At 43.7% G+C, this 14,991-nt stretch overlaps 1 long non-coding RNA gene across 1 annotated transcript; it reads left to right on the forward strand.

Moving 5' to 3' along the window:
- The first annotated feature begins 907 nt into the window (after nt 1–907).
- On the forward strand, nt 908–13,266 carry LOC138759917 (uncharacterized). The gene is made up of 3 exons (XR_011355223.1): nt 908–1,027; nt 6,612–6,709; nt 12,802–13,266. It is a non-coding gene; the product is annotated as an uncharacterized lncRNA (long non-coding RNA).
- The last annotated feature ends 1,725 nt before the right edge of the window (nt 13,267–14,991 follow it).

The following is a 14,991-nucleotide window of genomic DNA, read 5'->3' on the forward strand; positions in this document are numbered from 1 at the left end:
TTTCTTGTCCCGTGAATTGGCACCTCCATACCAGGTGGTGATGCAACCAGCCAGAATACTCTCCACGGTACACCTGTAGAAGTTTTCGAGAGTTTTCAGTAACACACCGAATCTCCTCAGACACCTCACAGAGTATAGCCTCTGGCAAGCCTTCTTTGTGATTGCATAAACATGGAGGCTCCAGGACAGATCCTTGGAGATGTTGGCACCCAGGAATTTGAAGCTTTTGACCCTCTCCACTATTGAGCCCTCGATGAGGGCTGGTTCGTTTTCCCCGACTTCTTCTGAAGTCCACAATCATATCATTTGTTCCGCTAACATTGAGAGCAAGGTTGTTGTTACTTCATTCAATGCTTCCTCATTGGCGTTTATGATTCTGCCGACAGCAGTGGTGTCATTGACAAACTTGTAGATAGCATTGGAATTGTGCCTGGCCACGCACTCATGGGTGCATAATGAGTAGAGCAGTGGGCTAAGCATGCATCTTTGGGTACACCTGTGTTGATAATCAGTGAGGAGACATTATTTCCAATTTGTACTGACTGTGGTCTTGCAATGAGAAAGTCAAGGATCCAGTTGCAGAGTGGGAAACAGAGGCCTAGAGTTTGTAGCTTCTTGACCAGCACTGAGGTAATAATGTTATTAACGGCCAAGCTGTAGTTGATGAAGAATAGCCATATGTATGAATTGGTGTTTTTAAAGTGATCTAGGGCTGAGTGGAGAGACAGCAATATTGCATCTCCTGTGGAGTGATTGTAACGATAGGTGAATTTCAGCAGGTCCAGATCTTTGCTTAGGTACGTGTTAATTTTGGCCATGACCAGCCACTCAAAGCATTTCATCACAATAGAAGTTAGTGCTACTGGGTGATAGTCATCGAGGCAGCTCACACTGCTCTTCATGGGCACTGGGATGATTGATGCCCTGTTGAGGCAGGTGGGAACCTCTGACTGCAGCAATGTGAGGTTGAAAATGTCTGTGAACATTCCAGCTAGTTGGTTGGTGCAGATTTTCAGTACCCTACCAGGTACACCATCACTGCCTTATGCCTTGTGAGGGTTCACCCTCTTGAACAATGTTTTGATGTTGCCCTCAGAGACAGATATCACAGGGTCCTCAGCCTTTTCAGGGATGCTTGTAGTCTAGTAGGGATTCTATAATCCATGTAGGCATGAGAGTCAGTTGGCTTATAGTAGTAGAACTTAGGGAGGAAATTAGTGGTGAATTTTGTATACCAACTACAATGTTATACTTAAATTACCACAATATGCTGACAGAAAAATTGATAATAAATGTAAAAAATAGACAAATAAATTGCAATTAGTGCCAGATAAATGGTGACATTTTATTAGTGCAGACACATTTTTTGGTGATCTGGAATAGATGATGGTCAGGGTTAGGAAACCACAGGGAGGTTCAAGAGACTGATAGCATTCAATTAAAAACTGTTCTTGAATCTGGAGATTCTGGCCTTCAGGCTTTTGTACCTTCTGCTGCCTGATGGTGGCAGTGAGAAGAGATAGTGACCAGGGTGACATTGGTTTGCCTCCTTGAAGCAGAGTCTCACCCAGGTGCATTCCATGGGATGTAAGGTCAGTGCGCATGATGAGCTTAGCCAGGTTTTCCTTTTGCATTCCTGAGTATTTGATTTTCTAAACCTGGCTGTGGTGCAACACTTCCTTCCTTAAAGGAATGACTGCTCTTATAATCAAGGCAACATTATTTTATTTTGCTGAGCATCTGCTCCCCTTATATTACAAATGGAAAACATTTTCTCATCCCCAGTCTCAATGGAAGCCAATTAATTTTCTACTTGTGTCCTTCATTTATGCAATCTTTTCTTTCTTCTTTCTTCTTTGGCTTGGCTTCGCGGATGAAGATTTATGGAAGGGTATGTCCACGTCTGCTTCAGGCTCATTGGTAACTGACAAGTCCGATGCGGGACAGGCAGGCACGGTTGCAGCGGTTGCAAGGGAAAATTGGTTGGTGTTGGGTTTTTCCTCCTTTGTCTTTTGTCAGTGAGGTGGGCTCTGCGGTCTTCTTCAAAGGAGGTCGCTGCCCACCGAACTGTGAGGCGCCAAGATGTATGGTTGGAGGCGATATCAGCCCACTGGCAGGCACCAAGTGATTATGCAATCACTGCTTAAATTAAATATGAATTACATCTGTATGATCTGCACCTTTAATTTCAAATCAGTAAAGACTTACTGGAAGCACTGATTTATAAATCAGGGAGTATTGAGGATTGTAATCCAGACTAAAATATTGGAACACTTCATTATAAAATCCTGTGAGTTGCAATGTAGTACATGTTTGGGCAATATAAAGGTTTGACTTTCAGTTTCTTAATGAGGGCATTACATAGATTAATGCTCAATATTCCAAGCATTACTAGTTTTGTTCACGGGAATCTCTTTAAACCAATAATGTCATAGAAAAAGAAAATATGAGACATAGTTAAGTACTCAAGTAATCTTTTTAAAAGCTTCAGTGTGTGTTTCGTGTGTCAATTTGGACTTACAGATGATGGTGTCTGGGTTGATGCAAGTTGATTTAGATGTGGTTAGGTCTTTTAAGGGTGATGAAGAATATCACAGCTGTAAAGATAAAGCCTGAAAAGCGAACAGCTGCTTTACAGGCCTGTCACACAAAGAATGTTGTTAAGGCATTTCTTTCAACTGTACATGGAAACAAAAAGTAAGATAGCAAAGAGGATTTCAACAAATAGAATTTAAAGCAACAGGAGAGCAGACAACAATTTTGATTTTCTTTTAATTTCTTGAAAGGAGTGGGCCTTTTCCAAGAATGCTTTGGGAACAGTTTAATACCCAATAGGATTGGGACCAAAACACCTGGGATATTCTAAGGCTACTTTAAGGAAAATGCTACAAATCTGAGACATTGAAAGAGTTGCTGAGAGGCAAAATATTGACTTTAGTCTCAGAACAGGCCAAGGAAGTCACATTATGTACAACTGCCATTATAAGAAGAGGATGCGATTTATGTTTGTGCTAGGGTGGCCATTCCAAAGGAGATCTTTTCCCTCAATTCTCCACTATCAATTCCAGACAACTGCCATGACAAGATTTGGATTAGCTTCATTTTAGGAATTTCAATTTTAAAAGCTGTGCTGTAGGTATTTCTGAGAGAACTGCAACTTTCGCTACAGCATCTTATATATTTTTTAGAAGATGTCAAAATACTGGTGGATTCACAGGACCTACTCCTCCTCACTCCAAGATATAGGCCAAGTGAACACAGCCAGAGATGGGAATTTGCTTGAAGGTCTCGGTCAGCGGCTCATCTCTCCACCTGAATTTGCCGGAGCTGACAGTTCCTTGGGAGGCCACCATGGATGAGGAGCAAGAATGGAAGACACTACATTATACTAATATTGCTGTTGAAGCAGAAGAACGAATCCGGAAAGCGAGGGTGCGCCCGGTTGAAGTCGGTTGTAGAAGATTTGTTGCCAGATCCATGACCAAGCTCCTGAGGGAACTAGGAATCATAGGCCAGGCCTTCAGAAAGGCAATTAAATCCTCTCTGACTCAGCAGAAATGAGCTGTCACCAGGCCCTTTCATGCCAGGCCTCCGGCTGGAGGCCTACTATAAGCGCAGAGGGAAAAATATAAACTTACCTTTCATGGAGCAGCCCTAAATGACTGCTCTTGCGTCGCATTCATGTTGAGCGGTGCCTTGTAGCACCCTCTGGTGCCAATGGAGGCGGGGTAACTGGTTCCATAGCTCCGCCTGCCGAGTCAGTGTCATTCATATACGTCGAACTGTCGTCGTTTTAAAAATCCTGCTCCTGCATCTCAGGCTAATGATGTCACTGCGACGTCATCAGCCCAACCCTTAGCCAGCCGCTTGCAGTGGAATTACATCTCTGCGAGGCGGTGGAGCTCCACAGACCCTTCCCCCGAGACGGATAGCAGTTGGCGCCTTGGAGCCGGCTACGGCCATTCATGGAGGTAAGTCTCCCAACGTAAGGGCGGAGAACCTGCGCTTTTACACTCGGGCTTTTTGATTGTATGAAAGAGCCAACTGGCTCTGGCTGAAAGGAGGACTCCAAATGACCACTAGGAGAAACTGCTATGGGGAATGCATCCAAGTCTGATCAGCCTGTAGTGGGCCTGCCTTGGCAGAGGGTGATACCAGGGAATACAACTGAAGATGGGTCTGATACCAGATAATATTCCCAAGTCATCATACTCCATTATTGTAATTGAGACAATGAACTGTACTACCTCCATGAGAGAGAATCAGTTTAACCAATACTGAAACATCAAGGATTGTAACACCTAGTCCTATAAATCAACCAAAGCCCCTCTGCTAGGAGATCTGAATTTGAGCTACAAAATGAAGTTTATTGTCACATATACCAAAGGCACAGCGACAACAGGGAAGATTCAAGATTCAGGATCCCCTTTATTGTCTCACAAGGTACTTCAACTATTAGCATTGCCCGACACCCCAACAATAAGAGAAAAGGAGTCCCTTCCGAGTCACTAAGTGTCCATGGATTCGCCTCCACTCTGACTCGTATTTGCAGTTGTACACACTCTGTACAATCCATTATAAACCTGAACTCCAGCTCAAAACCTTCAATGCAACCAGAAAGCCTTCAGTATCTGAGGCTCTTTGGGATCCCTTCTTGCCCTCAGCACCCTCTCAAATCCCGGTCCGATACCTGGAATGTCTGCAGAAGCTTTGATTGAGGTTAATATACGAAAGTGCTGGAGAAGCTCAGAAGATCTCGCAGCATCTAAGGGGTATCCAATGTTTCAAGCCTGAGCCCTTCATCAAGGTATTAAGGTATGAGCAAATATCACGCAGACACCAGAATAAAAAGGTGGGATAAGGAGAGAAGAGGAGGGAGGAAGGGGCAGGGGGGCAAGTGCAGCCTAACAGGGAGTATATCAAAGATGGATCTGGTAGGGAGGGCAGAAGAGAATAAAAGCTGAGAAGTGAAAGAGGAGGGGTGTCCAATAGGAGAAGGAGGGGAAGGGTTGGAGAGCCGAGAGAAAGAAGACAGAGGGATAGGGAAAGAGAGAGGCCTGCAGGAGGGACATAATTGATTGAAGATTAATCCATCTGGTTGGATAGTGCCCAAACAGAATATTAGGTGTTGTTCCCCAATATGAGAATAGTTCATTTTGGCAGTGCACGAGGCCATGGATAGACATTTTGGGAAATAGGCTCAACAAAATTATCTCCTTGTCTGCATCCAGTCTCTAAAATATAGGGGAGGAGCCATGTTGGGAGAACTGCGTACAGTCAATGGCCCTCGCAGATTTACAAGTGAAGTGTTGCTTCATTTGGAAGGACTAGTTGGGGACTGAGGGAGGAGGTGTGGGGGTAGAAGTAGCATTTTCTGTGGTTACAGGGATAGGTAATGAAGGGGCGATGGGTGGGAAGGGATGAATAGATGAGGGAGTCACGGAGGGAGGGATTCCTGCACAAACTAGAGAGGGAAGGATGAGTCTGGTAGTGGGACCATGTTGTAGGTGGTGGAAATTGTGAAAGATAATGTGTTTGATTCTGAGGCTGGTGTGATGGTAGGTGAGGACATGGGTAATCCTGTCCTTGTTGCATCTCGAGTCAAAAGGGGCCAGGACAGATGCACAAGCAATAGAAAAGATGTAGGTAAGGGGTACATTGATTGCAGTGGAGAGGAAGCTACTTTGTTTTTAAGAAAGTAATCTTCAGTGTTCTGGAATGGAAGACCTCATTCAGGGAGTAGATGCAATGTCAGAGGAAGAATTGAGAGAAGCAAGCAGAATCCTTGCAGGGGATCAGGGTATAAAGAGATATAGTCAGATAAAGATGGGAAATGTAAAAAAAAATCTGCAGAAAGTTTGTCTCCCAAGGGAGAGACAGAGAGATCGAGAAAGGGGAGAGTGTCACCAGAGATGGACCAAGTGAATTTGAGGTTGGGCTGCAAGTTAGCAGCAAAGTGAATAAAGTCAGTGAGCTCATCATGGGGGCAGGAGGCAGAACCAATAGAGTCATCGACATTGCGGAGGAAAGGTTGAGGAGCCTTGCTTGGTTAAGCTTCTAGCATGGATTGCTCCATATAGCTAGCAAAAATGCAGGTATAGCTGGAGCCCATGTGCTACCCCTTTGACTTGGGGAAAGTGGGATGAGTCACAGGAGAAGTGAAAACAAGTTGTGCCGGCACAGAGGATAGTGGAGAGGGACTGGTTGGGTCTGTTGTTGAGAGAAAAACAAAGAGCTTTGACATACTCAATATGAGATGGGGGGGGGGGGGTGGGTGGGTGGAAATAGAGGTGCATAGACCATGAGACAGAGAAGCAGAAATAGGCTATTCAGGCAATTGAGTCTGCCCCACCATTCAATCGAGCTGATTCATTTTCATCCTCAGCCACTTTGCCTGGCCTTTCCCCATAACCTTTCATGCCCTGGGTAATCAAGAATCTATCGATCTTTCCCTTATATTCACCCAATAACTTGACCTCTTAAACCGTCTGTGGGAATAAATCCCACAGATTCACCACCATCTGGCTAAATAAATTTCTCAAATAAATTTCTCAGCTTCTCCATTCTATGTTGATGCCCTTCAACCTTGAAGTTGTGCCCTTTTGTCCTAGGTTCTCCCACCTTTCAGCCTGGAGAAGGCCGAGGACAAGTGGGAACTGGCGAGGATGCCGGAACATGGGTTGTCAGGACCAGGGTAAATACCTGTGACGTGAGTATGATCTGTGGAAGTCGGAGGTCTTGGGGGCTCCAGCCTGTGGGTGGCCGGGGCAGGGTGGAAACCCACATTGAAGGTCACAGAGGCAGCAGACTCCAGGGAGACAGGTTTCCAATCCTTGATGGATAACAGGTTAATCTCTTTGCTTTTTCAATCTTTTTTATTGGTTTTTATAGGAAATATAATACAATGAAGGGAACAAAACTGAAAATACAGTATCACATATTATATATATATAATATTCCAACAATATAAACTCAGTCCACCCTCCACTGGAATGGGTGTAAATGAAAAAAAAAGTATTGTATAAAAAAAACAGCAAACCTACTCTAATTTAAAAAAAACTAACAAAAAAAAAACAGCTGAGCAGCTTATCCTGAGGGTGACATATATTTTGTAGTTTTTGGTTCCTACTGTAAATTTTTAAAAAAACTAAGGCAAGATTATATCTCATCTGGGAGAGTAAATAACATCTAATCACATTAGAAACATTTATATCATCTGAAAATAAGACATAAAAGGTCACCATGTATCTTCAAATTTCACCAATGAATCAAATACATGATATCTAATTTTTACTAAACTTAAACAGGACATAATATGAGAGAACCATTGAAACACTGTTAGAATCTAGAGCCTTTCCATTTGAATAGAATGGCTCTTCTAGCCAACAATGTAGAGAAGGCCACAACCCATTGCTTTCAGGGGTTTGGACACTGGGTTTGTTAAACAATGCCTACGCCCCCAAGCTATCAGCAACTTGCCTGCTTCTCTGCTGTGCTAATCAACATAAGCCGCTCTCTGCTCAGTAAGGGTCATTCAGCAGTGTTTTTCTCTTGGCTCTGACACAAGATGGCAGAGTGAGAGGCATTTAAGCTTTTAAATGAGAAGCTGCATGATTTCCTTAAGCAGGAAAAGGTAAGGGTATAGCTGGGAATTCTCTCATTTAATTTCTATAGGTTATCCTGCCGTAATGAAGAAGACTAGGCTGCTCAATGCTTCAGATTATGATCAGATTTCCTATTAAATTTAAAGTCTATTGTTCTGTGCATTCAATGATTTAAAACAAGGTTAAACATGACTTAGAATGATTCTCATCTTAGCACTTGTTTATTCAGTCTATCTTTGAAAAATATTGAGAGCAATGTGTGAAGAGTGGGTGTAGACTAAAGCATGCACAGAATATGAAGTGGTACTTTCAATATAAGCAGATTCGGTGCCCGGTGAGGTTCTAAGAGGAGCCATTTTTGAGTATGATTGATGCAATGGAGTCCAAGAAAATACCCATGTTTAACTGTAACGTATCAGTCCCTTATTAAATCTCACTAATCATGTTCAAGTGCAAAGGTAGAATTGTGTCTTTGGCTTGGCTTCGCGGACGAAGATTTATGGAGGGGGTAAAAGTCCACGTCAGCTGCAGGCTCGTTTGTGGCTGACAAGTCCGATGCGGGACAGGCAGACACGGTTGCAAGGGAAAATTGGTTGGTTGGGGTTGGGTGTTGGGTTTTTCCTCCTTTGTCTTTTGTCAGTGAGGTGGGCTCTGCGGTCTTCTTCAAAGGAGGTGGCTGCCCGCCGAACTGTGAGGCGCCAAGATGCACGGTTTGAGGCGATATCAGCCCACTGGCGGTGGTCAATGTGGCAGGCACCAAGAGATTTCTTTAGGTACCTTTTCTTTGGTGCACCTCTGTCACGGTGGCCAGTGGAGAGCTCGCCATAGAACACGATCTTGGGAAGGCGATGGTCCTCCATTCTGGAGACGTGACCCACCCAGCGCAGCTGGATCTTCAGCAGCGTGGACTCGATGCTGTCGACCTCTGCCATCTCGAGTACTTCGACGTTAGGGATGAAAGCGCTCCAATGGATGTCGAGGATGGAGCGGAGACAACACTGGTGGAAGCGTTCTAGGAGCCGTAGGTGATGCCAGTAGAGGACCCATGATTCGGAGCCGAACAGGAGTGTGGGTATGACAACGGCTCTGTATACGCTTATCTTTGTGAGGTTTTTCAGTTGGTTGTTTTTCCAGACTCTTTTGTGTAGTCTTCCAAAGGCGCTATTTGCCTTGGCGAGTCTGTTGTCTATCTCGTTGTCGATCCTTGCATCTGATGAAATGGTGCAACCGAGATAGGTAAACTGGTTGACCGTTTTGAGTTTTGTGTGCCCGATGGAGATGTGGGGGGGCTGGTAGTCATGGTGGGGAGCTGGCTGATGGAGGATGTCCGTTTTCTTCAGGCTGACTTCCAGGCCAAACATTTTGGCAGTTTCCGCAAAGCAGGACGTCAAGCGCTGAAGAGCTGGCTCTGAATGGGCAACTAAAGCGGCATCGTCTGCAAAGAGTAGTTCACGGACAAGTTTCTCTTGTGTCTTGGTGTGAGCTTGCAGGCGCCTCAGATTGAAGTGACTGCCATCCGTGCGGTACCGGATGTAAACAGCGTCTTCATTGTTGAGGTCTTTCATGGCTTGGTTCAGCATCATGCTGAAGAAGATTGAAAAGAGGGTTGGTGCGAGAACACAGCCTTGCTTCACGCCATTGTTAATGGAGAAGGGTTCATTATTCAATTGTGTGATTAACAAAGAAAAACACACCAGGGATTTCAATTGGAAGCTGAACCCAACATAGTGTGCCTTGTGGGTACTTGACTCAGTGCTGCACAACATTACCTGAAAAAGGGTGCTCTTCTATGCAGGAAGTCTCTTGAGGTTGAAAGTAAGTTGCTTGCACTCTTGCCTTGTGGGTTCTCAAGCTTCAAACCTGGCCCTGCAACATCTAAAAGAAATAAAGGGTAACCAACGATTCAGGCCTGAGTCCTTGATTAAGGTATGATGAAGGAGTCAGGCCCAAAACATTGACTACCCTTTACTTCCTATGGATGCTGCATGACCTGCTGAGTTTCTATACCACATTTGTGCATTGCTCTCGACCCCAGAGTCTGCAGATTTTCTTGTTTCACTTCAAACCTAGCCTGGCATTTAACACATTCATGGCTGATTTTGCTGGCCTCTCCTCTTCTTTTGTGCCATTTCCCCACATTAGTCCATTCCTCAATCTATCACGTACCTGTCCACCTCAACTTTAAGCACTTATGATGATCCAACTTCCACTAGGTACAACCAGAGGCAGCTGAGTGGGTAGTTTGTCCAGTGGTATTCCCTTTCCACTGCATAGAGCTGCTGTGTACTATCCAATGCGTAGCTTTGAGATTCCTAATACCACCTCCAAGGGTTAGAGAATCCCAGGTGTTAATAAGGATGTTACTTTCTTAATTTAGAGACACAGTGCAGTAACTGGGCTTTCTGGCCCACTAGCCCGTGCTGCCCATAATTCATTGACTAACCCCCATATGAGATACGTGAGGAAAAACCAAAGCACCCAGAGAAAACCAATGAAGGTGATGTGGGACAGCAGACAAACCCCTTGCTGACAGCAGTGGATTCACAGCTGGGTCACTAGCATTGTCAGAGCATTGTGGTAAGTGTTAGACTAACCAAGCTGCCTCTACATTTCTTTGAGGAAGCTTTGAGCACATTTATCTTTTCCTCTGATTGAAAATCTCTGAAAAAGCTCCGAGTGTCTACTTCAGGAGCTTGGTGTAGGGCAGGTGAATAATGTATTTGACAAGTTACCTGTTGGCATTCTCCCACATTTAATACATTCCACTGTGCTTTACTAAGGAGTTCACCACAGATAGGCTCCAATAGGCACAATTTTTTTCCCTTCACTGACAAGACATGGTCTGCCCCATTCAACATCTCTTCCTGGTCAGGCCATGGCATTCTATTGCACCAAAGAAGCACACCAGGTGGATCTGCTTCCTCACAGCACCAGTGACAGGTTCAATCCTGACTTTTGGCATGTCTGTGTGTAGTTCATATGGTCCCCCTTCCGGCAGGTGTCCTGGTTTTCTCCTGTATCTCAAAGACTTCCAGCCTGTGACACTGTAAACTGCCTCTCACTTTTGGATGAGTCCTGTAGAGATAAGGGAAATGGAGGGAATTGATGGGAATGTGGGAGAATAAAATGGGTTTGATGCAGAATTAATGTGAATGGATTGATTACAGAATCTGGAATCATGAGCAAATATTGAGGTGTTGGAGGAACTCATGACACAAGATTCCTTTCTTGTCACGTAATAATCCAGGAAATATAATATGATATGAAATTTATTTCTGCCTGCAGTAAAGCGAACAGAGTCGCCATTAGTACCCCTTACTGTAAGAGCAAAAGAGTATCAAAGAGAGTCCCTTCAGAGGCCCTGAATATCCGTGGATTCAACTCCAGAGTTCCCACAGCCTCTGCAGCTGCACAGACCCCTGTTTGAACCATCATTAACCTGAGCTCCAGCTCCAAACCTCCAATATGATCAGGAATCCTTCAGCACTCAAGGCCCTTTGGGAGTCTTTCGTATCCTCAAGACCCTCATAAATCAAGGTTCCATGTATGTGCCAACCTCAAATCGCTAAACCTCCTGCAGTCAGCGTGGGCCTTTCAACCACCGAGCCACTCGCTGGTCTGATGCCGTGGTCGCCGTCCTGAAGGGTCGTCTTCTATGCTTCTCCTTCTCAACAGGGGTGGTTTCTCCTCATTTCTGGTGCCCTGCACCAGTCTGCTGCTTCCCCTGAGTCTGCAACTCCTCGATGCTGCTGCCAATCACCGGCACCACCATCTTGGGCACAGATCTCGGATGGCTCCTGGGTCCACTCATGGGATCAGGCAGCATCTGTGGATAGAGATAGGCAGTCAACGATTTGGGCAGGGACCCTTCACCAAAACTTAATCGAGTCTCATTACTTGCTCATGTAAATGGATGGATGATCATCAGTCTGGTATCAATGGGTTGTAGGGGCTGTTTTGGACACTGATCCTTTGAGCAATACTATGCACAGCATTGCAGGAGGGTCCAAGCTGCCTTTGACCCCACTGATCTAGGTTCGGATCTTGCACTGTCTGTAAGAAGTTTTTACGTTCTCTTGTATCTGTATTGTTTCCTCCGGGCGCTCCAGTTTCCTTACAGCGTTAAAAACAGTAGAGTTGATTAATTTCTTGTATTTAAAGGTATGGGCTTGTGGGCTGGAAAGGCCTGTTACTGAGCTGTATCTCTAAATTAAAATCAAATTAAAATAAAATTGTGTTTCATTAATCATCTGATCTATCAGGGACCACAAAAATTGTACACCATTTTCTACTTCAGTACTAAACTTCTCAAAATACAAAGGCTCATATCCCTGTGAAAATATTGTTCGTGGCTCTTTGCTAGACTTTACTGACCAGCAAATCAAGAACTCATTCAAGAAAAATCTATAAACCTGAAGACGTGTGCAAAATTCAGTAATCTCTGGACTTTAATTGGAGATGCTTTTAGGCATGAAAGCAGTGTAAGAAATCAGAAGGGCTAACTTAGTAGATGCTGTTCTTAATGCTTCTGTCAACAATATTGACCTAAGCTTCAAATTTCAGTGTGAATTTAACTTTTTTTTAATATATATAAGAAATGGAAGGAAAATGCCCAGGGGTCTTACCTGCTGCTGAATGACATTTAAGTATGCCAACAAGACCAGCATCTGTACCTTGTTTTAATGTGATGCCCTTACAGGTGGCCTCAACAAAAAAAAAAATGCTTTTACTAATGCGATACCAACATTCACCCTCCAGGAATTAGTCACTATCTAAATGCATTTTAACTTTTTGACTCTGCAGGTGTTTAATTTTTACATCCAAGCTGTCAATCAACTTGAGTTATATTAGTTAAGCTGGATTTAGATTCTTTCTTTTATTTCTGCATGAAATCAAAGTTACCAAGTTAATGAACAAAAGTGTGGCACCCTTTATTTTTATGTGAATGGTGGAAACATATTGTTAATGCCCTGGCGTTGTCAATTGGATTTTCTTTTAAGTAATTTGTAAAGGCTTGTCAGTGCTGCCTATAGTTGACAGAGCCTTGCTTATCTATCAGTACCTTATTCAATCCTCTGAATTAGCCAAACCCCTCAAAGAAACATGGACTGATTTGCCTACCAGCCTCGTCTGACACAACACCTGCCTCTGTTTCGGCAGTGCTGGAAATAAAACACTGTTCTTATTTTATTTCCAGCTCCACACAGAACAGCATTGAGATGCTCCTCCCTTTTGCATGTTCTGGGAATGGTTCAGGTTACAATTCAAGTTGATTGTCGGGTTGGCCAAGATGCAGTGATGGAGGATGTTTTGCAAGCAGTCCAGTCGATATTTCACACATCGTACAAGCAAGTGAGAGTACAGAAGTGTCAAGTCAGAGAGAGAAATAGAGATCAGCTGTTATGGATAAAAGGAAACATCATCGTTTTAAGGTTCATTCAGGAGTCTGACAATGGCAGGAAAGAGACTGTCCTTGAATCTGGGGGTGTGTGATCTCACACTGCCAACAAGAGGTGAAGAGAGCATTGTCAAGGTGGGATGAGTCCTTTAGTATCATACCCAAAGGAAGACAAACCTCTCACATTGTGAAATTCTGCCTGGCCCGTGGGGAAAAGAATATCAGGGTTGTGTGTGATGTTATGTCTGTACTCTCACAATAAATTTGAACGTTGACATTTGACTTTGAAGTCTAAGCTGGCAAGCCATCTTTTCATCTCTTGATTACTCTTTGACAATTTAATAGCAAGTTTATTGTCATGCTCATTGTACAATGTAAATATGCACTGAAATTCCTACTTGCTGCATTCAAATAGGTACTTAAGATTTTGGCAGTAAGATCTCAAGCCCTATCATGCTGAACAATGGCGCACCTCAGGGCTGTAGGCAGAGCCCACGACTGTTCATGCTGCTGACCCACGACTGGACTGCCAGATTCAGTTCAAATAGAATCATTAAGTTGGCAGATGATACAATAGTAGTTGGTCTAATCAGCAATAATGATGCTTCGCTGACAAAGAAGAGGTTGGGAAGTGGTAAAATGGTGCAAGAGCAACCTGAGTCTCAACATTGACAAGACTGTGGACTTCAGGAGGACAAGGACACACTGCTCTCCATTACACATCAATGGTTCCATTGTGGACAGAGTGGAGAGCACAAAGTTCCTTGGTGTGCATATCGACTTATCCTGGACCCACAACACTTCCTCAATAGTCAGGAAGGTGCAGCAGCATCTGTACTTCCTCCGGAGGTAGAGGAGGGCAAGGCTCCTGGCCCCCATCTTGGAAACATTTTATATGTCTGTCTGCATCATTGTGCAGTATCCTAACTGCAAAGAATTGGACCAGAAATCAATGCAGAGGATCATCCAAATGGCTGATAAATCATGGGGGACATTAAATAAATGATAGATAGATAACAAACATTCACAGTTATCCTAGTACAAAAAGAGGGACTTGGAACAGTGCAGATGGTCCTTTTGTTGTGTTAAAGCAATCCCTGATTAGTATTACAAGGAGAGCTTCAAGAGCAAGATTATTGCTCTGGCACCACCCAATCAAATTCTTCATCTATATCCTGTATTTTCAGATATTTGGCCAATAATAGTGGTGTTAACATTTTGTTTATGGAGCAATTTTAAAAAATCTTTCAAGGGATCTGCTCATCACTGGCAAAATCATCTGCATTGTCTTCTGAAGGTGGAGGTTTGTCACTCGAATCCAGGGCAGGTACAGGTGTCTCTGGAGGCAGGTATCAGTGTCTCTGGGGTTTGGAAGAGTGAGAGAGGACTTGATTGGGACATCAGAGATCTTGAGATGTCTGGCATTCTGGATGTGAAGAGATTGTTTCCTTTCGTGGAAGAGTCTGGCACCAGGCACCACTAAGAAAAAAATAAAAATCCATTCCATTGAGGAGTATTCTTTCTTTTAGAGGCTTGTTTGTATTTGGAACTCTCTTCCTTAAAGGTTGTTTCAACCTTTTGATATATTTAGGGTTGAAGTATTGTACATAGATTCTTTATGTGCAAGGGGGGGAAAGGTTATCTGGTCTAACAGGAATACAGAGCAAAGGTTCCAAACAGTTCAGCCACAATTTTGTTGAATGGCAGGGTAGATTGAAAATCCATGCCTGCTCCCACTTCATATATCTATATGAATCAACTATCTTGCTACACAGGTACATTCAAATCAAATCACCTTTATTGGTCATTCATACAATGCTCGCACGGTAAAGACGAGATAGTATTTCTCCAGGAGCACGGAGCATATTTACTTAAATATAGGTTAGAACAGAAATTCAACACATTTAATATATTAAGACTTATACATTAACAGTCCACGGAACCCATTCCAAATGTTCTGCGAGTTCATGAGTTTGAGGCGGTGGGGGG

This window comes from Narcine bancroftii, chromosome 4 (genome assembly GCF_036971445.1).
Source record: "Narcine bancroftii isolate sNarBan1 chromosome 4, sNarBan1.hap1, whole genome shotgun sequence".
NCBI classification, from domain to species: Eukaryota; Metazoa; Chordata; class Chondrichthyes; order Torpediniformes; family Narcinidae; genus Narcine; species Narcine bancroftii.